Source organism: Lepus europaeus, chromosome 1 (genome assembly GCF_033115175.1).
Source record: "Lepus europaeus isolate LE1 chromosome 1, mLepTim1.pri, whole genome shotgun sequence".
NCBI classification, from domain to species: Eukaryota; Metazoa; Chordata; class Mammalia; order Lagomorpha; family Leporidae; genus Lepus; species Lepus europaeus.
The window spans coordinates 131,719,615-131,741,178 of NC_084827.1; the positions used below are offsets into that span (position 1 = coordinate 131,719,615).

Consider the following 21,564-nt stretch of genomic DNA (forward strand, 5'->3'; position numbering starts at 1 on the left):
AAAGAGAGGAAGGTCTTCCTTTTTGCTGTTGGTTCACCCTCTAATGGCCGCCACGGCCTGCGCGCTGCGGCCGGCGCACCGCGTTGATCTGAAGGCAGGAGCCAGGTACTGCTTCTCCTGGTCTTCCATGCAGGCGCAGGGCCCAAGCACTTGGGCCATCCTCCACTGCACTCTTGGGCCACAGCAGAGAGCTGGACTGGAAGAGGAGCAACCGGGACAGAATCCAGCGCCCCTACCAGGACTAGAACCCGGTGTGCTGGCGCCACAGGTGGAGGATTAGCCTATTGAGCCGCGGCGCCGGTGGTTCTGATGTTCTTGAGATTTTTATGCTTCTAAGCCATTCACAAAGCAGTTCACATCACACATCAGGGTAATAGCAAGTTTAGAAACGTTAAACATTAGGAGAAAATATAAAAGTTAGTAATCTTATTGTATACAACAATTGGAAAAAAGGCCCTTGTGGAGATTATGCATTCCCATTTATCTATCCATGATAAATGCACATTTTAGCCGTGATTTTTCCTCTCTTTATCAACTCTACTCAGAACCTCCACTCAGAAGGAGGATGCAGGTTTTTAACTCTGAGAACCTGTTAGTTTGTTATGTAAAATCCCAGGAAATTCTTAGCATTGAGTTTGGAGGGAAAATGTTTGCAAGTTCTTCTCTTTAAAATTACCAGAGGCAAATGAGTAATACAGATGTACGTGAAATTTTTCTTTAATTCATATAAGGAAGCATATGCTTGATCTCTATTGCTTGATTTGTTGTTTGGTCTTGCACTTGTACTTCAGTATATTGAAAATTGATATAGTGTTTCTCAAACTAGGGTCCCTAATCTTAATGGTTTGTTGATGTATCCTTGTGAGTGTGAATTCTCTATTAGAATCTTGTATTTTAGAAAGCTAAAAATTCAAATTTGTCAGTATATAAAGTAGACATGGATGTGTTCATCTGGTCAACTACCATTTATTTTATTTTTGTAGTCATGTTGATAACAAGTGATATGTAAACTACATACATATTTAATTGCTTGCCCATAAATTAATTGTTTAAAAGTAATTTTTGCAAAAAAAAAAAAGAACAAATAGTACTGTCCTCAGATTATTATTTTCAATATGGTCACTTTAATGTGTTCTTGACGGTTGTGACAAGGGGGAACAACAGTTAAATGAGTATCCATGGCCCAAATATCAACAGGCCTGATTTCTGGTCCAGCTTTATCATCTCCTAATCAAAAGATTTGTGAAAGTTACTTAAGAAACCTGGACTTGTTACTTTTCATTTATTCACACAGATTTGTGAAGTTTTATTTACTTTCTTGAGAAAGGGATGGGAGAGAGAACCTCCCACCAATGGCTCATTCCCTAAATGCCCCAACTGCCCAAGGGGCTTTAGCCAGGAGCTGGGAACACAATTAAGGTCTCTCATGTGGGTGGCAGGAACCTAGTTACTTCATACCTGACTGCCATCTCCCAGGGTTTGCCTTAATAGGAAGTTGAGAATGAAAACCAGGTAATCTGACGTGGGAGGTGAGCATGCCCACCAGAATCTGAACAGCCAAGCTACGTGCCAGCCCCACAGTTTGCATTTAAAGGAAGGGGGTTTGATTAGAGCTAAGCCATCTCTAAACATAGTTTCCATTTCAGAAATTGTGAGGCTTTATGCTTTTCCATCGAAAATGGGTCAGGGAGAAGAAAGTTAAATTCAGTTACAAGATCTTTGTGGGGGACATCCTCAATACGCACACTCTCCTAATTCTGGTAAAATATGAGATGTCCAAACCAGGGTCTTCCCTGGGCCCGACGCTGACTCCTGGAAACGGGATGGTGAATCTGCAAGTCGGGTTACAGGATCCCTTTCGTCGCTCGTAACTGAGCAGTGTCCAAGGGCAGCCGAATGAGTAAAGGAAGGAGTCTGTGATGGGATCTGGCCTGTCCTGCTCTGCCGCCGAATCCCACTGGAGCCTCAGAAAGGCCAGGGTTGCGAATGCGTGTTTTCCTTCTCCCATCTCTCACCACCTGCAGACTAAAACGTCCTAAACCGAATTCCCAGCAGCGTCTCCACTCTCTCAGAACCGCTTTGATGAGATGTCTCCTGGTCCCTGGTCCACACTGAGCTTCCCCACAGCCTCGAAGAGCCATTGGTTGTGTTTTCCCTGGAACCCCATCCAGCTCAGAAGTCCTGAACTGTAGGGTAAACATCGGAACATGAGCATGATCTGGTGGTTGAAGCAATTTTCATATTCTAAAAAAAAAAAAAAAAAAAAAAAAAAAAAAAAAAAGACACAACAAAATGCAGAGATTCGGGCCTAGTTTAAAAAAATGGCAAAATTAAATGCAAAAAGTCTGTGGTGGCACGGTGAGGGCAGCGGCTGTGTCACCGCTTTCTTGATAAAAGCTCTAAAGAAGGCATGCTTTTATACTTTGTATTCGCGTGTGCTTTTGACCTCGGAGCCCCTCATGAAACCCCCAGAGGCGCTCCAGAATCGTGATCGGAGACACACAGGCCGATGCCCCATCCCGCGCCTCGCCGAGGAGTTCAAAGGCAGCGCAGCGCGGGTGGGGGCGGGGCGGGGGCCGTGTCGTGGCTGCGTCCGGGCTGAGGAGCCGGCCAGGTGCCGCCCCTCCGCCTCACCCCCGGGGTCGCTGCCGCCCTCCCCGGCCGCGCAAACGCGGGGGAGCCCCGGGGGCCCGCGGAGCGGACGGCGGGGATGACGGAGGGGAGGAAGGCAGCCGGCTGGAACGCGGGCGTCCCGTGTCGAAGTGTCCAAGGAGACCGCCCGAAGTGCGCCAGCCGGAGCCTGTGAGAGTTCCCTTCTGGCCGAGAGGGGGAGCCCCGCGTTCCCGGCCGGGAGCGACCCGGAGTCCCGCGCCCCGAGCCCCAGCCGCCGCCAGCGCCAGATTGGGCTTCAGCCGATTAGGAAGAGGAGGGAGGGGGCAGAGCGCGCGCAGAGGGAGGGCAGCGGAGCCGGAGGGTCCCGAGTCCAGCGCGGTGTTGACGTAGAGAAAGTTTCCCTCGCTGCCGCGGAAACGGCGCCCCGGCCGTGCGGGAGCGGCGATCGCCCGGCTCCGAGGACCCAGCGGCCCCCCGCGCCCCTGCGCGAAGCCTCGCCGGACGCATCCCTCAGCAAGGTATGGAGAGACCGCGATCCTTCGGGGGGTGGGTGTGCCGCGGCGGCGCGCCCAGCCTGCCCCCTGCCACCCCTGCCCAAACTGCCACCCTGAGGGGCGGTGGCCGGTGGTCAGCTCCGGCCACCGGTGCCAGGCGGGGAAAGCAGGGCGCGGGTCCGCGCGCCGCCGCCACCGCCGCCGCTGCCCGGCAGGTTGCAAAAATTAGGACAGCAGAAAGAGGCAGGGGGCCGTCCAGGACGAAAAGGCGGCTAAGACCTGTTGACGCCTGCAGTGGCCGTACTTGGGGGGTGGGGGGGCACGGGGAAGCCCCGCGAAGTCCAGGGGGCAGCGGTCTCCGGCTTCCCGGAGCGCCCCCCCACTCCCGCCCCCCGAGCCTTTTGTGGTAACTTTGACCCGGGCGGCCGGGGCCAGCGCCGGTGCGCGCGAGCTGGAAGGAGGCTATGGGACGCGGCTGGCTCAGTCCGGCGGAAGGTGCCTGGACCAGACTGGGCTGAGCGGGCGAGTCATCGCCGGGTCACGGCGAGGCGACCCAGGAGCGCTCTTCGTCCAGCTCAGCCTGCCTTTTGTGGGCTCCGGCGGAGACCGTGGGCCTGGGGGCGGGGAGGCGCGCGGCTCCGAGGCCGGGCCGCGGATACTTGAAAGCCCAGAGTGGGGAGGGCCCAAACTCAGGGGCGGCGTCCGCAGGTTCCCCTTAGGCTGGACTGGCCAGGGAGCTCCTGGAGGGCGCTACGTTAGAGGGGCTCGCGGAGCGCCGGGTGGCGAGACCTCGGGCTCCGGGTCCGCCTCCAGTGGCCTCGCTGCCTGCACGGACCAGAAGCCGGCGAGATTGGTTCTCCTGTGATCCGCGGCTCCTCGGGCGGCCGCGCTGACTTCCCCGCGTGCGGGAGGGAACTGTGGGCAGGCTGGTTTTCTTGGAATGTGTTTACGATGTTGAATGGGACTTGAACAGGAAGCTGGACGCTGCAGCTGGAGCTAGCGTGCCAAGGTAGAGTAAGGAGGACTTAGCTGGTGTTGCGCTTGGCGGGACCACTCGGTGCGTTGGGCAAAATCCAAGGAAGTGCGGGACGGCAGTCAAGGTACCCCTCCCTGGGTCCTGGCAGATTTTCCTAGTCAGACACTTGGATAGGCTGTTTCAATCTGCAAGTTTGACGAAGCACACAGTGCAGTCGATTAGGAAAGATTGAATACATTGATTTTGTGCCTGCTTTTAAAAATGTTGCACCAACATTGGAGAATATAAAGTTTTGGGAAGTGTGTTAGTTGGGACTTTGCATGTTTATTTCTAGGAGTAGCAGCAGACCAGGCTGCTGGTGTTTCCGGGTCTACAATACTTCAATGGGTGATACAGTACTGATTAACACAGGGAGATTATGAGACAGAGGTAGTGAACTCTGAGAGGAATTTGAAAATTTTCTGATTTGCAAGTCGCCCCTTTCTTTGTTAGTCTTTTTCTCCTTTCCCCATATAAGCAAGCAGCCTTGCTAGAAAACCCACCAGTTGGGAGAATCCAGTCGCTGGTGACTACCAGCTTTGCTGAAAACAGCAGGCAGGCTAAGGTATTGCCCCATTGCATAATTAAAAGGTCTCCTTGAGCTGTCCAGGAGTGTTTTCCAAGTTTTTACGACTGACAAGGAAAGAAGAGAGGAACCTGGCTGGCAGCCAACCTAGACTGAGCTCAGTAGCCAGGCATGAAAGAGACTGAGGAAGTCTCAGGGCATAATTGGAAAGGGGCTCTTGGTTATACTTGGACTTCAACAAGGGGTTTCTTCTTTAATGAGAGTTTTCAGATCACTAAGATCAGTCTTTTTGGCAAAAAAAGAAAAACAAATGCAAAAATCCAACTGAAGTAGGCATAGACTGCAGTTGGATGTGAGTGGTGGAGGAGGGACAGCCAGCCCTTCCTTATCTGTGTTGCAGTGGAACAGCTGGGGGCCTGATACCCTTTGTGCTGGTCATACATTGCCAGTGTCCACACTTTGTTACTATTTATCTCCTCAACATGGACTAGGCTTCTGCAATTTCAGTCCCTTGACTTGACCTTACTTCTTTGTTTTCATGGCCAGTAAGCACTGAAGACACCGGCTTTGAGCAGATGGTTTTCCACCTAAATTGAATAATTCAATTAGGTATTCTTAAACAGCATGGATTTGGGTCATGCAATCCAAGTGGAAAACACATCCAGCATGTCCTGTCTGTGTGTGTCAAAAGTGATCCTGATAAATGGATCACTCTTTTCACCTGAAGAGGGATGAAGGATATTCAAAATTCATGGGAAATGTATGTTATGAAAAAGCTTTGTATGGATTTTGAAAATTGTCATCAAAGTTAACTTACCTTTTCATTCCATGTCCCATGAACTTTTTACATTACTCTTGTAGAAGTTGCGATGACCTCTGTACTTCTCATGTTTGCCCAACAGCTAAGGTCTTACTGCTTCCTAATCCCAAGCCAGCCAGGAATTTTAAGCCTTATCAACACTTTGGATCCTTCCTTTATGCATTAAAGATGTTTATGCTTGGTCAGTATAGCTCCCCCCCCCCCCCCCCTTCTCAGAGAGGTAGCTCTACTATTGCAGGCGTGGGATTCGAATGGTAAAACATGTATCACGGCCGGCGCCGCGGCTCACTAGGCTAATCCTCCCCCTTGCGGCGCCGGCACACCGGGTTCTAGTCCTGGTCGGGGCACCGATCCTGTCCCGGTTGCCCCTCTTCCAGGCCAGCTCTCTGCTGTGGCCAGGGAGTACAGTGGAGGATGGCCCAAGTTCTTGGGCCCTGCACCCCATGGGAGACCAGGATAAGCACCTGGCTCCTGCCATCGGAACAGCGCGGTGCGCCGGCTGCAGCGCGCCTACCGCGGCGGCCATTGGAGGGTGAACCAACGGCAAAAGGAAGACCTTTCTCTCTCTCTCTCTCTCACTGTCCACTCTGCCTGTCAAAAAAAAAAAAAAAAAAACAAAAAAAACAAAAAACCATGTATCACTAATGTGGTTTGCATTTCATCTGGAGTTGTGAGTTTGATGTTGTCAATATCAAACTGCTCCCTGAGCTTGACTTTATGAATCACCACAAAACAGTGCAAAGTGTTTTGCCTGTGATTTCAGTTTTTCCAGCTGCAAAGTAAAGAAACTTTCCTTTACCTAATTACAAGCTTACTGTGAGAATTAAAGCAATGAAATAATATTATTAGACTTTTAGACATAAAGGTCATAGGGTTTTGGACTTGGTTGACTCAGTTGAGTTTATGGGAATCAAATAGGAAATTTATATCTAGAATACACATGTAATAATGACATGTCTGTATTTAACTTACAAAAATTACTACTTTTACATTTTAATCATAGCTTTCGCTTAATCATAAATTTCACTTTTTGAGAATATTGGGTGAGATTTTGTTATGGTTAAGGCTGAGTCATGTTCTCAAATAGAAAAGAACAATCAGCAAATTCATTTATTTTTATTTCAGTTTATATTTATACTCAAAACCAGCTATTTTTTCAAGGCCAGTTTAGTTTTACCTTTATGAGCAGTAAGCAAAAGTTTGCACAATTTGGCTCCCTCCTCGGAAATAGCACTTGAAAGACTAAAATACATTTAGGACGTACAAATAAACCATCTTTTCCTGATGGCTACAACAATTTCCTTAAGAGTTTAGAGGATAGAATTTGGAGCCATTCATTAGTTGGTTCAACCAGTATCTGTTATGTGCCTATTATGCAGTATCAGTCTTGCATTCAGATCTGAGTGCTAAACTTTTCAGCCCTGTGATTTTTGCATGTTATTTGATTTCTTGAGCATTTTAATAATCTGTATTTATTGTTTATTGCTATGTAAGATTTGTAAACTTATTTATCTTTGACCCTTTACAGTCACAACATTATGTTGACATGACAGCTTGACATGTCAACTAGTGAAATATACCACTTGTTCTTATAGTTCAGTATACTGTGCTATGTTTAAGTTAATGCTTTGTCAAGTGAACAGTTCAGTATATTAGAGAAAACAAAGTAAGTATGCATAAATGGTTTAATAGATAAAATTTTTGGAAAATACTTTTATTTAATAATAGCTTGTATTTTTAGGCTTTACATTATCATTAATAATGAATATATTTAATGTGGGAGTATATTGGGATATAGTTGTTGGATTAAATTTATGGTTAAAATAACACTATATATATTTTTTATTAACCAGAGAACAAGTGAATGTTCTATGATACAGTAGTGTACTTTTAATGTACACTTGATTTTTCCCTTTGATTTTTAAATTAAAAATCTTTAAAAATTCTTATTTTCATTGAAGGATGGAAATGGTGATTTTTATTTAAATTTTACATAGTAGAATGATTTGTTTGTGATTTAGTATATAGCATTACAATTTGTTTTCTAAAGCATCTAAAGAATAGAAAGGAAATTAATTTTACTTAAATATAGTAATGAATTCAAAGGTGGTTATACAAGCCAATATGTGGCTGCCATGAGCTCTGATTCCTAAACATATTAGAGGCTGGTGAGTTTAATTGTGTTTTCCTTAGTACATTTAGACATCAGGAACTTAAGTTTGTTCCTGTGGGAGCCTCAAATGTATTCAAGTTGGAAGAAGAAAATGGTGTAACTTTGAACAGGGAAATCACTTTATGTCTAAACAGTGGAGATAGGAAATTGAAGTCATGTCTTTAGTTTGAAAGAGAATGGCTAAAAGCCATTGTTCCATAGTAGAACTTAACATAACAGTGCTTATGCTGTTTTTGGGGGTGTTATTTCATCATTTTGCATTTGTTTGATGTTTAGAAAATGTTTTAGGGGCCGGCGCTGTGGCATAGTGGGTAAAATTGCTGCTTGCAGGGGCGGCATCCCAAATGGGTGCTGGTTCAAGACCCAGCTGCTCCACTTCCCATCCAGCTTTCAGCTATGGCCTGGGAAAGCAATAGATCACGGTCCAAGTGCTTGGGCCTCTGCACCTACGTGGGAGACATGGAAGAAGCTCCTGGCTTTGGATCGGCCCACCTCCAGCCATTGCAGCCATTTGGGAATTGAACCATTGAATGGAAGACTTCTCTCTCTGCCTCTGCTTCTGCCTCTGAAACTCTGCCTTTCAAGCAAATAAGTAAATATTTAAAAAAAAAAAAAAAAAAAGAAAAGAAGAAATATTTTAAGCTATTCTAATGATGCTTACCGTGCATGATTGTTTTTCACCAGAAGACAATTAATTCAGTCAGATATTGTGGAGGAGAATGAGTGCCAATTATCTGCTTACATTAAAATGATATAGTTACAGCAATTTTGAAATTAGTTTTGCCTTTCAATACTGTGTACTTAAGAATGTCTTGAGGACCGGCGCCGTGGCTTAACAGGCTAATCCTCCGCCTTGCGGCGCCAGCACACTGGATTCCAGTCCCGGTCGGGGCACCGGATTCTGTCCCGGTTGCCCCTCTTCCAGGCCAGCTCTCTGCTATGGCCCGGGAAGGCAGTGGAGGATGGCCCAAGTGCTTGGGCCCTGCACCCGCATGGGAGACCAGGGGAAGCACCTGCTCCTGGCTTCGGATCAGCGTGATGCACCGGTTGCAGTGGCCATTGGAGGGTGAACCAATGGCAAAAAGGAAGACCTTTCTCTCTGTCTCTCTCTCTCACTATCCACTCTGCCTGTCCAAAAAAAAAAAAAAAAAAAGAAAAAAGAAAAAAAAAAAGAATGTCTTGAAAGGCTGTTCTTTGCTCACATAAAAGGAATGAGTTAACTTATGTGGAGTTGTGATTGCCACTGTATTTTGTGCTACACTGTGAAGATTATTATGGCTTTTTTAGATACTTAAGTAACTTTGTATATATGTGAATAACCTGGTATATGGTACACGTAAGTACATCTAGACAGCTAACAGTATCTGCCTTTATTTATGTTTGTCTTTGCTATTGATGTTATCTAAATAAAACTACATGTCATCTTCATCATGTTTCATATGTGGAGTTTCAGAACAGACTTGGAAACATGTATGCCTTAGGTTGCCTCACATCTCTCTTTCCCTCCTCTCTCTGTGTGAATGCATATATATTTTTGTGTGCACTTAGAATGATTTTTCTCTGTTTGTGCTATATATACATTTTTCCACAGAGAAAATATCTTTAATGAATATTTTGAGTCCAATTTTAATAACTGATTTAAAATGTCCAGATACCTATTGCTAAAAATACTTGACATTTTTGTTTTCAAAGTCTAAGAAGTAGTCTTTTATTTATGATTGTAAAGGAAGAGAGAAATAGTGGGGAAGATGTTCTGCGCACCTTTGTGATTATTGGCCATGATGGTGACATACTCATGAAAGTATTTGCTGCTTTTCTTAAGGATAATGAAGGCATATGTGCTGTTAGCAAGGTCAGTTCACTGCTTAGAAGGTAAACATGACTGATGACTTTACAAAATACTGTAGAGTGAGGTTTTTGTATAATTGTGTTTTTTGGTATTATACAACTTTTTCTTTATATTGTCTGATGATGTAGTTTATTTGTTTCCTGAAACCTCATTCACTAGTCCCCCCCAAATTTCATGGATCTTAACAAACTTTACCAAAGCTACCAATTAAAAACAAGATTACATGATTTGGGCTTAGATCATAGTCTACTTTCTTGCATAAGTGAAGGTGGTTATTTAGGAACATAAATAATCTACTACATGAACCAGTAAGAAGAAACTTTTCATGACATGATAACTAAACTATCCTTCCCACTTTCTTTATATTTAAATGAGGTAATTTCTATTTCAAACAGCCTTATAGCTTAATCAATAGATTATGGTATGGAACAAACCTGCGAATTTTAGGTAATTAAAAATTGGCATGAGAGAATAACTTGATTTTATTTTCTTGATTTCTCTGATAACCAATTTAAAGTAAAATTTGAACAATAAATAGGTTCATATACTCAGATTTCAACCTTGGAGAGTTAAAACATAAATTTGAGAGTAGGCATCTGGTAAAATGGTTAAGATGCTACTTGGAGTGCCCACATCTCATATTAGTGCGCTTGGATTTGAGTCCTGACTCTGCTTCCAGTTCCACTCCCAGAGAAGCAGCAGGTGATAGCTTAAGTGCTTGGGTCCCTGCTTACATGGGAGATCTAGATTGAGTTCCAGGCTCCTGGTTGTGGCCTGCTGTTGTGGATATCTGGGAAGTGAACTGGAAGATGGAAGATCTGTCTCTATTTCTCTCTCTGTCTCTCTGCCTTTCAAATAAATAAATTAAAAACTTAAAACCATAGATTTGTTCATACTGTACAAGTTTTGCTTAAGAAACAGAATACTTCGTAAAGTTTGCTTTAAAGGTCACAGTGCATGTTATTCTCTATAATGTCTTTCATTTTCCATCTGCTTTGGGGAACTGTATAGCAAATAGAGAACTTTAGTTAACGGTTGAGCTTTCCTATGGCTTCCTGGAGGATGTGCACTGTTCTAATCATACAAATTTCCTCCAATCTAAATGCTGACCACTGCTGGTACTGCACATAATTACAAAAAAAGTTTGTTATTGCAAAGAACAACTGTATGGCTGAATTAATTTCCAAGCAACTTACCCCTATGATATATAAAATAGTTGAGCTTCCACGGCGGCCATTGGAGGGTGAACCGTCTTTATTCAATTCTGTTTCTTAAGTTGTCATATAAATCTTTTATTCCTCCCTCTTCCTGTTCTAGAAAATGTAATCATGTTTACACTATGAATATTTAAATAAAGAAATTCTGATATGATCCAGTTTAAGTTAAGAAATATTACTTGATTACCGCTTGTTCTTTTGGTAGATAAGTCACTTATCAGTAGTAGATGACAGAGACCTATCTAAAATTAAGTTAAATAGAAATGGTATTTAGGCATAATTCTGAGGTACAATGGTGACAATGTTGAGAGGGTGAGGTGGGGAAAAGAAATATTTACTAGTGCAAAATGAAGCGTTATATGAAAGAATGCATGGAGGTGATCCCTAGTCCAGGTCAGAAGGAATGAGGATGAGTAAGGTAGGTAAAGAAGCAGTTCCAGACAGCACAGGTAGGAAAGACAAGAAGGCATGAAACTGCAAATGGTTTAGCAAAGCAACTTAAGGATTTTGTAATCCTAGAGCTGTTTCTCCTTTCTGTCAACATATTCCTGACTATAATCATCAGTAATTACATATAGGAGTTTAGGACTTTTAATTGCATTAATCATCATGCAAAACTATCTATTTTTCTTTTTTTTCCCCCTTTATCCAAATGTAATCAGTATGTAATTGAAGTCACAAGGAGTGGGTTGTGCTCTGTGTTTCAAATTTACATTTAATTTCAGGACATACATATTTAAGAAATAGATTATCATTTTCATAGTATTGAGTGTTATTTGGAGGGGTTACAATTTGGCTGGGCATATTGTCTTATGGTCTAGATTACTTCTTGTGTTTAAAGAATAGACATGCTAAATCTTTGTATCTCTTACTTGGAAATATGTATCTATGCCAGTATTAACAATCTCCATGAATATTATTGGAAAAATAATTTCTGTACATGTGGAAACTTGACTTGTGTCTTCTGTGCATCATTGAGTTATTTAAGGCTGTCTGTTTGATTATATGGTATGGATTATTCACTGCCCATTTTTAATGCAAAACTTAAGTGTGTGCTAAGAATTCTTGGAAAATGAGGATATAGAATATCTGCAGGTATAGCATATTTCTGACAGGGACCTATAATTAAAAAATATGCATAATGTAATTTATTGCCCTATATTCTCTTATTCTTTTTTCTTGGCTTGATAGTTCTGTGAGATACATCCATTTTAAAATCAGTTTATTGTTTTATTGATATTTAATATATTTGATACCAGTGGTTCAACTTTATTTTTGAAACCTATGACAACACCAGGCGCTTTAAACATGTTAACTTGAAATAATTAGCATATAACACTTTACTAATACATCAGTTAGTACATCTGGACTAACTTAAAATTCTAATAGATGAGCCAGTTGAGACTTAGAAAATAATACCCTAAAGTCTAAAGTTTGGCAACTTGGAACTAAATGAGATACCTTAAGGTACTTTAAGGTATCTCTGAACTTCCGTATACCACTCTGTCTCTTAGTCTTCTTTCTCTCCTAAAGTGCAGGGAAAGGCTTCCTCTAAAGCTTCCATCCTAGAAGGAATGAAATTTTTATGAAGTCTCATTAATTAGGCAAGATTAACCATCAGAAAGAGACTGAAGGGACACCCTGCCTGGGCAGACTTTTCATCTGTTCTTGTGAGGGCAACTCTCAGAGATTACCTAAAAGATTTTATCTACAGAATAAGATAATTTTTGTTCTTGTACATTCTTTTCCTCAGTGGTTCCATAGCTTGTCAGCATCATCGTCCAGGATACCCTAAGCCCCTCCTCATTTAACTGTCCATTCCTCTCCTAGTTGAGAAAGTTACTTAAGCGTCAGCCATTGGCCCTTGGAGGCTCACACTTTGCGAACAACTCTTATGCTGTGATTTTTTTTTCCTGTGTGTTAATAAACTTGCATATGTTTTCTACTACTCAAACTGTTTATTGTCAACTAGTTCCAAAGAACCTTCGCAGGGTCAGAGGGAAATTTTTCCTTAACCTGTACGGTCCAACATAAAAGTTTTGTCCTTAAAAGTTGACAATATCTTCAAGAGCACAGTGAGTGACAACTGTCTAACAGGTTCTTGTATTTTATTGCACTTTGTATTTTCTATAATGGTAAGCATCATATACCACTGGCAGTTCTTTGCTTCCCTTGCTTAGTAGGTCTCCAGGTTTTCTTTTGAATGACAGTGAATAACAATGGAGTCAACTAAATAAGATTCTCTACTAGACAGGAACTCTCCATTCCATTTCTGGTATTTCCACTTCTAAGAGTCATATCATATTTCCACTTCTAAGAGTCATAAGCATATTTCCACTTCTAAGAGTCATATCATCTCCTTTTTTTTGGTTATAGACAATTTTGAATATCCACCCAAAACATTTTTTATTTGTCTTTGCTCTGGTATTGTACATATGACCCCTCTAACCCACATAAATCTGGTATGGGCCATTTCACTTCTATATCAAGTGAAATTTAGGTTAGGTTAACCTAGTAATCATGTTTTTCTATAACCCTTGGCTGTTAGCTACTGAAGGGACACTTGTCCTTTGTCTCAGTGATAAGGCAGTAATTTTATTTGAAATGACAAGACTTGGTAGAAATGTAGTAGAAATGCTTTCTTACCAAAAAAAAAAAAAAAAAAAAAAGGATAAGAAAGTGCACATTGGCTCACATTGGTCCTATGTGGAATAGATGCTTCATCCATTGTTCCAAAGACATTTAAGTGCGGACAACACAAAGGTACTGAAGGTGAAAGAGGTGCTAGTGTTGCAGTGCAGCATGCTAAGCCACCACTTGGGAGGCCCATGTTCTACACTGGAGTTCCTGGAATGGAGCTCTGACTCCACTTCTGATCCAGCTTCCTGCTAATGGAGTGCTGACTCCATTTCTGATACAGCACCCTGAGAAACAACAGATTATGGCTCCAGAACTTAGGAGGTTGCCAACCATGTGGGAGACCTGGATGGAATTCCTGGCTCCTTGCTTCTGCCTGCCCCAGCCCTGGCTTTTGTAAGCATTTAAGTAGTGAACAAGGGGATGGATGATATTTCTCTTCTCTCTTCTGTCTCTTTCCTTGTCTCTCTCTGTTGCTTTCCTTTTCAAATAAAAATAAACTTTAAAAAAAGTGGCAGAAAAATGTAAATACTTGAGAACTAGACAGGACTGTTGGGTTCCTGAATTAGTATGCCAAATTTCTGCTTTTACTGTTATGCAAGGTAATGCATTTCTTTTTCAAACCAGCTGAATAGAATTTGTAGTTACTTAAAATAGAAATTAATCTAATTAAACAGTTATTAGGTGGCATCTTAATTTTGAAATAAGCATTTTAAAAGTTGTAAATTTAGATTATTAAAAATTATAGACTTTTTTGAGTTTTTAAACTTTATTAAGGTTAGTTATGTTACTCTTTAAAATATTTTACTAAAGGTCACCAAATACTATTGCATTTTTAAGACAGTAAATAGGTGAGTCATCTGTAAGAAGAATTAGGGAGGAGGTGGAGGCAAGCCAAACCAGGAAAAATGTAACAGACTCAGAAAATAGATAATTAATTAAAACAATTTGAAATATATATTTATAACCTAATTTATTCACTGTTATTATGCCATTGTTCACAGGTTATATAGCATCTTTAGTGTACTGGAAACATTAAACGTATATGAAGAAATAAAGGAATCTCAGTGCCTGATTTTAGTAATTTCAAACTTGTAGTTCGAAGTGAAGGCTAACATAACTATTTAAATATAAAACACAATGATGGGCCGGCGCCGTGGCTTAACAGGCTAATCCTCCGCCTTGCGGCGCCAGCACACCGGGTTCTAGTCCTGGTTGGGGCGCCGGATTCTATCCCGGTTGCACCTCTTCCAGGCCAGCTCTCTGCTATGGCCCGGGAAGGCAGTGGAGGATGGCCCAAGTGCTTGGGCCCTGCACCCGCATGGGAGACCAGGAGAAGCACCTGGCTCCTGGCTTCAGATCAGCGTGATGCACCGGCTGCAGTGGCCATTGGAGGGTGAACCAATGGCAAAAAGGAAGACCTTTCTCTCTCTCTCACTATCCACTCTGCCTGTCAAAAGACAAAACAAAACAAAACAAAACACGATGATGGTTGTAACATTCAAGAAAATTATGAATTGTTGATGGTGTCAGAAAAATAATGTAGTAAACTTCTCAGTAAAAGCTAATAATGTAGATTCTCTTTTTGTCCAGGTTCTAGTCAAGAACTTCTGAATCCTTTTCTCAACAACATCTTGGCTGTTGGGCTCTGTGTTTGTCTCTACATTGTCCAAATTTGGCAGGAATTCTGCTAGGTCAGTTTAACCATCTTTGATATCTGATCACTGTCTACATCTAATTGGGTTAAGGACAACAATGATCAAGTGTTTACTGTGCTTAAGCGTTGTGCTAAATGTTTTTCATTCTTCATAGTGATCATTTTTTTTTAAGTTTCCACAGCCAGGAAACAGTGAAGCCAGGGCAGGTTGCAGGATGGAGTGAGTAATTCATCATAGCCGTCAGCCTCTGCTGTCCCCAAGATGATGTCTGATCACTGTGGCCTGCATTCAGGCAGAAAACTAGCAGGTCAGTTTAGCCAGAATCCTTCTTTACCTGTGAGTTTTCCTCTTTGTAACTGTTCTTCCATTGTCTGCTCCCCCTGCACCCATCCTGCTTGTTATCTATAAATTCCGAATTTTCCTTGCAAATTTGGAGTGCAGCCTAATCTCACTCCCCCACTGCAAAACCCCCATGGAAGTACAGTGATCCCTACACTGAAATCAGAAAAGACCCCCTAAAATCTGCACTGAAATGTGGCCCTTTAGAGTTCCCCAGCAGGTGCCATATGTGCTACCGGAATTTAGGGTGTCATACGATTTCACCATGAGCTTATTACTAAATCCCCAATATTAAGGAGCCAGAGAGGGTTCTTGCCTAATATTTAGAGAAGAATTCTAAATACCAGCACAGATAAACGAGGCAGCATGGTACGTTTTAAGCTTTATTTAGTGAGAAAGATGCATAGGAGAGTGAGAGCTTTTTTTAAGAGGGAGAGGTAAATCAGGGTTCATACCAAGCACCAGGAAACAGCCACCCGGAAGAGCATTTAGGCCTGTATCTGGGCCAGAAAGCCTAGAGCACATGGCCTGAAGGCCACGCACCCTGGAGGCACAGGGCTACAGCAAGCCCCCTCCTGACAAGAGGCCAGGGAAGAAGAGAGAGCCGGGACACAGTATCCCAGCTTTTAACCCACTTCCAAAGGGGAGTGGTTAATTAACCTGATTGGCTGGTGGGCACCCAGGTGTGGCCAGGTAAGGGGATGAGGTCACACAGGGGCATGGTGAAGGCGTGGTCTTCCAGTTCACAAATCTAATCAATTTTAGCCTGTATGGCTGCCTACTTCAACACATGTTGTGATGGCCTTGAATAGTCTGCCTGGCTATTTAACAAGTGTCATGAATACTTTTTTTTATAACATTCATTTTATAAAATCTTATTTCACAGAAACTATTAGCAATTTAATTATTTTCTGCCACCATGCTCTTGATTTAGCTTTTTGGATGACTTAGCATTATGCATGTTGGTTTTTTTTTTTAATGTGATGTATCAAAGTATGGAGAAACTTTGACTCTTTGCCTCTTTCTGTAAAGTTAGTAGGAATTACTCAAAGCTGGGAACTGGCAAAGGCAGGAGTAAAAAGTATCCTAGGGTGTCAGTGCTCTCTCCTAAGGGTGGATTGTTAATCAAGTGGTTTAAGCAGGAAGTGAAAGAAAGTAAAATGGGGAATCATCTAAGGGGCTCAGAATAAACAAGTGTCACACTGGGCAGGTTTGTTAGGGACTAGGGGGTGTGAGAAATAGAAAACTGGGAATTTGTGTGGATAATGCAAATAAATAAGAGCAGTTGGTGAAACTGTAGGTGAGAGTGTTACTAATGTTGAAAGCCTGCTGTGAAACTGTAGGAACTGGATATTGGTCAAGGAAAAAAAAAAAAACAAAAAAAAAAACCAAGGCTAATGTATTAGAACTGGCACTAACATTGGTGTTGAAAACATGGAGATTGGGTTGGAGAGGGACATCCCCAATAAGTTGAGTGCCCAAAGAAAATTTTAAAGAGACATCAGAACAGTTACTGATGGAGACATCTGAAGTAAGAAGACCTCCTACATTACTGTGATTGAGATGTGCTTCTTAGATTTTTGCATAAGAATGCAATAAACATGCTTGAGATGCTTCCTCTATGAGATCATGACCTTCATTCATCGCAGCTAAGGAAGTGAGCACACTGGGAAAGCCAGGCAAGAGAGACCAGAGAATACAAAGTGCTGCAATTCTCAGAGGATTATTCTTCTTTTAGAAGCTGTTGTTCAGGGATTGTCCTGGGGCCTCTCTTTGCCCTAACAAAATGGAACTGCCCTCTGGTGACCTTTTCTTGGTTCAAAAGGGAGCCACATTCTTATGGGGTTTTGAATATGAATAAGTGCCACTTGGTATGGAAATTACTATAAAGTGACTCTGCTTATCCTCTTTGGAAATTATAGTAAAAAGTATCACCTGATTCAGTGCAGATACAAAGTGAGGAAGAGGATAATATGCAAATACTCAATTTCTGTCTCCCACTTTTGCTACAATAAAGTGAAAATAACCCAACTCCCCTTAATTTGCGTCTCTCAGGATCTTCATGGCATCTGCACTATTTCCTTGACCTATTTTCTGATACTTGTGAGTTCATATGAAAATAAGTTTTTGAACAAGAGAGTCATGATAAGGATAGCTCATACAGAGTGCTTCCCGTGCCTTGGGCATTGGGCTGAAAGTCTTTGATAATTTATAACTGACATAGAAATTTGATTTCTACAGCTATAAAACAGTGGCAAGTTGTAGGGTGGGAGTACTGCATCTTAACCATCCTTCTAGCTGAGGAAGTGGGCAGTGGAGTGCCAAAAGGTCCCCCGGAGGCTAAGGCCAGCTCTGGCCCTTCTTTGCAAGTGAGAGTGGGACAGCTTTGAATAACCTGAATTCTTAGACTCCCGGCTGGTGCTTTCTTTTTGCTCCTCTGATGAAAGGATAAGTCGCTCTCAGATACACACAGTAATTCAGAACTCCCATTTGAAAAGGCATTTGTGCATTTCACTTTATTTTGTCTGATAAAACATAAAAAAAAGAGCCCTTTGTGTATTACTCTGACTCTTGCTTGATTTGGTTTGTCAGGAGACTTAAAATGTTGAGTGAGATAATCTGATTTTTTTCTGAAACCCTTGATTTTTTGTTAGATAATAAAGTTTGGAAGAATAAAATCTGAGATGTAAAGTCAGTAATTTAATAGTTCTTAATTATCTGACATCTACTTTTCACTTAACTGGTAGACAGCGTTTTTCTTCACTGAGAGGTTGGACTGGATAACCTCAAAGACCATTTTAGCCTTGAGGTTAGTCTAAATATTGTTCTTTTTTTTTTTTTTTCTTAAACATTCTTTAAAACACTATATTCAGCGTTGTTCATTTTTAGCAGTTGATTTCATTACTTTATCTTTTTGAGAAGTTAAATTGTTAGATTTTATCTCTTCTGATAGTTATAGCTTGAAAGCTGGAAGAATTTTTTTTAAGAGATCTGATACAGTCTAATTGTTAGGAAAAAGTCTGTGGTGGAAAGCAATGAAAGAATGGAGAGAGTGAGTCAAATATGTAGGCAGTCTTATAGGAGAAGCGCATATTGGTGCATAGTTCAGCCATGAAATTAGAAGATTGAGAGGTGGGCTTTTGGCTTAGCTGTTAACAGGATAGTTAGGACATACACATCTCACATCAAAGTGCCCAGCTTCAGTTCCTGGGTTTGGCTCTTGATTCTACCTTCCTGCCAATGCAAACCCTCAGAGGTAGATTGATGGCTCAAGTAATTGGTTCCTTACCCACATGTGAAACCTGGATTGAGTTTCCAGCTCATTGGCCTCCTGGTCATTGCAGGCAGGCATTTGGGGAGTGAACTCAGAAATGGGATCTCTTTTTCTCATTCTCAAGTAAATAAATTTTTTAAAAATAAAATTGGAAGACTGAAAGTAGAGCTAGGAGTAGAGTAGAATGGAAAACAGGGCTGGGATTTCTATAGATGAAGCCAGGGAAGCTGAAATCAGTCTTGTAAATGTATCTAATCTAAAACTTATGTTTTATTTCTAACAGCAATTTGACATTCTTGAGTGAGTTAATGAGGTTAGTGACAAGATCTTAACTACTTTTGAGAAAGAGCCAAGATGATGCTCCACCAGTATACCTAGGTAAAAAAAAAAAAAAAAAAAAAAAAGATTGGAAGCCAACTTTGGAGCAATGGCAATGAGAAATTAGTTTATTCCAGAGTTTTCTGGATAAAAGAAATCTGTACATTTTGGTGCTTTGTCAATGATTGTAGGAGGTAGGCAATAGGATGCTATAAAAATTGATTATAAGTTTTTAATTTTGGCAGCTGGGATATTAGTACCAGTCATCAAAAGAATAAATATGGAAGTAGAATTGCTGAAGACAAATATGATTTCAAGTTTGGACACTTTTTAAAAGATTTATTTATTTATTTGAAAGGCACAAGAGAGAGAGGAGATACTCAGAGAGAGAGATAACTTACATCCTCTGGTTCACTCCCCAAATGGCCCCAACACCCAGGACTGGGCCAGGCCAATGCCAGGAACCTAGAACTCAATTCAGGTCTCCCATGTGGGTGCAAAGGGTGCAAGTAGTTGGGCCATTTTCCATTGTTTTTCCATGTACATTAACAGGGAACAGGATCCAAAGTGCAGCAGCCAGGACTAGAACTCTACCTATGAATACCTATGACATAGGGAGCTGATGTCTCATGTGATGGCTTAACCTGCTGCATCATAATGCCAGCACCACGTTTGGGCACATTTTGGTATGCCTCTGAATTGTTATGTTGTATATACCCAGTAGCATTGTATTTGTATTGGTTTGAAGCTAAGAAATTTAACCTGGGCTCTGTGTGTGTGTGTGTGTGTGTGTCCATATATAAAGAATTTTAGGTTTCACATTACAAATATGAGCTTTTGGTTTAGAAAGGATATCCAAAGTAGAGGTTTATATAATATGAAGAATGTCCATAACAAGGCTTACAGGAATACTACTATTTTTACCAAGGTAGGAAAAAGCAAAGCCTGCAGACAACACTAAGAAGAAAAGACTAGTGGAGAGGAGGAAAAAACAAGAAACTATGACACTGTGGAATTTAAAAGAGCATTTTGAGAAAGAGCAGGTGATCAACAGTGCTAACTGGGATAGAAAAATTTTAAGAACCAGATTAAAGAATTTGTTGTACTTGTGAAGGATTTCAGTGACCTTGGTGAGAACGATTTTGGTGGAATTGTATATATGGTGAGGCGTGGAACAGCATGAGTATTTGAAACAGTAGTTAAGCACAGCTGTTTCAAAACATAAATCTGTGTGGAAAAGGAGGCATAGTATGGAAGAGGAAAGACGACTTAAGTTAAGATACAGGGAGGGTTTCTTATTTTTAATTTTTATTTGAAAGAGAAAAAGAGAGATCTGCTGCTTTACTCCCCTATTGCCAGCCATAGGTGGAGATGGGCTAGGGTAAAGCCAGGAGCTCAAAGCTCAACCAAGATCTCACACATGGGTGGTAGTGACCCAGGAAGTTGAAGCATCAGCTCCTACCTCCCAGGTTGTACATTAGCAATAAGCTGGAATCAGAAGTGTAACTGGGACTGAAACCCATGCACTCCCATACGGTATGTGGGCATCTCAAGTAATGTCTTAACTACTGTGCCAAAATCCCAGCCCAGGGAGGGTTTCCTTAATATGGAGAGTCTTCATTATGATTAAAACACATTTGACAAGTGAATTGCCTTTAGGGATCAGTAAGTATATGTACAATTAAATCATGCTGGCTGGTTAAGACTGTGGTAAATTGAAAGGTGCATATGCTCAAATGTAGATAGTAACTCCTTAGTTCTATGAATATGTGAGAATGTGGACTGACTTGTCACATCTGTCATTGTGGAAAAAAATTTAAAGGAGGGTAGCATATCAAAATTCTAAACGATACAGAGGAGCAGTTTCTTAAGTGATTATGGTGAAAGATTAATATAGTATGGAAGTTTTAAGTTGTGTGTTAGACGATGGCTAAATCAATTGATCAGTTACTGAATTACTAGGAAATAAGGGATGTGACAGTGGAAAGGGACGGACTGATACAATTATGCATCAAGAAGGGGGAGGAGGTCTATGTTTATTAGGAGCCTGTGACCTGAATATTTGATGTCAAATGTGTAATAGTTCTTAGTGCTAAGGTCAGTGGCCCTTTGTAGAAGAGAGAAGATAAATGGGTATGATGAGTTCAGAAACTGAAGCCAGTATGCTGGATGAGTTTTGCACATGGGTTTTGGAAGTAAGCCTAATTTGAAATTTTCACTTAAACTATGCAGGTAAATATGAACACTTACAGTGGTAATAATGGGAACAAGTATCTTAATGATGGGTAGATTTGGGAGTGTGGAGGGATTGCATCCTTGGAATGGATCTTAGTCTTTTCGTGAATTCTCTAGATTGTTTTCTGAGTTGTGGACACAGCATGTGGGAGGTAGAGCAGAAGAGAACATGGTGCAGTGGACTTGGCATGGTGACCGCAGCTGACCAGCTGGCTTGTGGGCATCTAATGAGCTGCTTCCTTGGGTACCCTGATGTCTTAGTAAACTCAGGATACCGTAATGAAATGCCATAGACTGAGTGGTTTCACAACAGAAACTTCTTTTCTCACGGTTCTGGAGCCTGGAAGTCTGAGATCAGCATGCTGCATAGCTGGGTTCTAGTGAGGACTCTTCTTG

At 41.7% G+C, this 21,564-nt stretch overlaps 1 protein-coding gene across 2 annotated transcripts in view; it reads left to right on the forward strand.

Annotated features, from left to right (window-relative positions):
- The first annotated feature begins 2,720 nt into the window (after nt 1–2,720).
- Nucleotides 2,721–21,564, forward strand: part of GULP1 (GULP PTB domain containing engulfment adaptor 1) — a 319,549-nt gene continuing 300,705 nt past the window's right edge. For both annotated transcript variants that reach the window (XM_062188944.1, XM_062188983.1), the window contains exon 1: nt 2,721–3,131. The gene's annotated coding sequence lies outside the window, so the exon portion shown is untranslated. The remainder of the gene's footprint in view (nt 3,132–21,564) is intronic.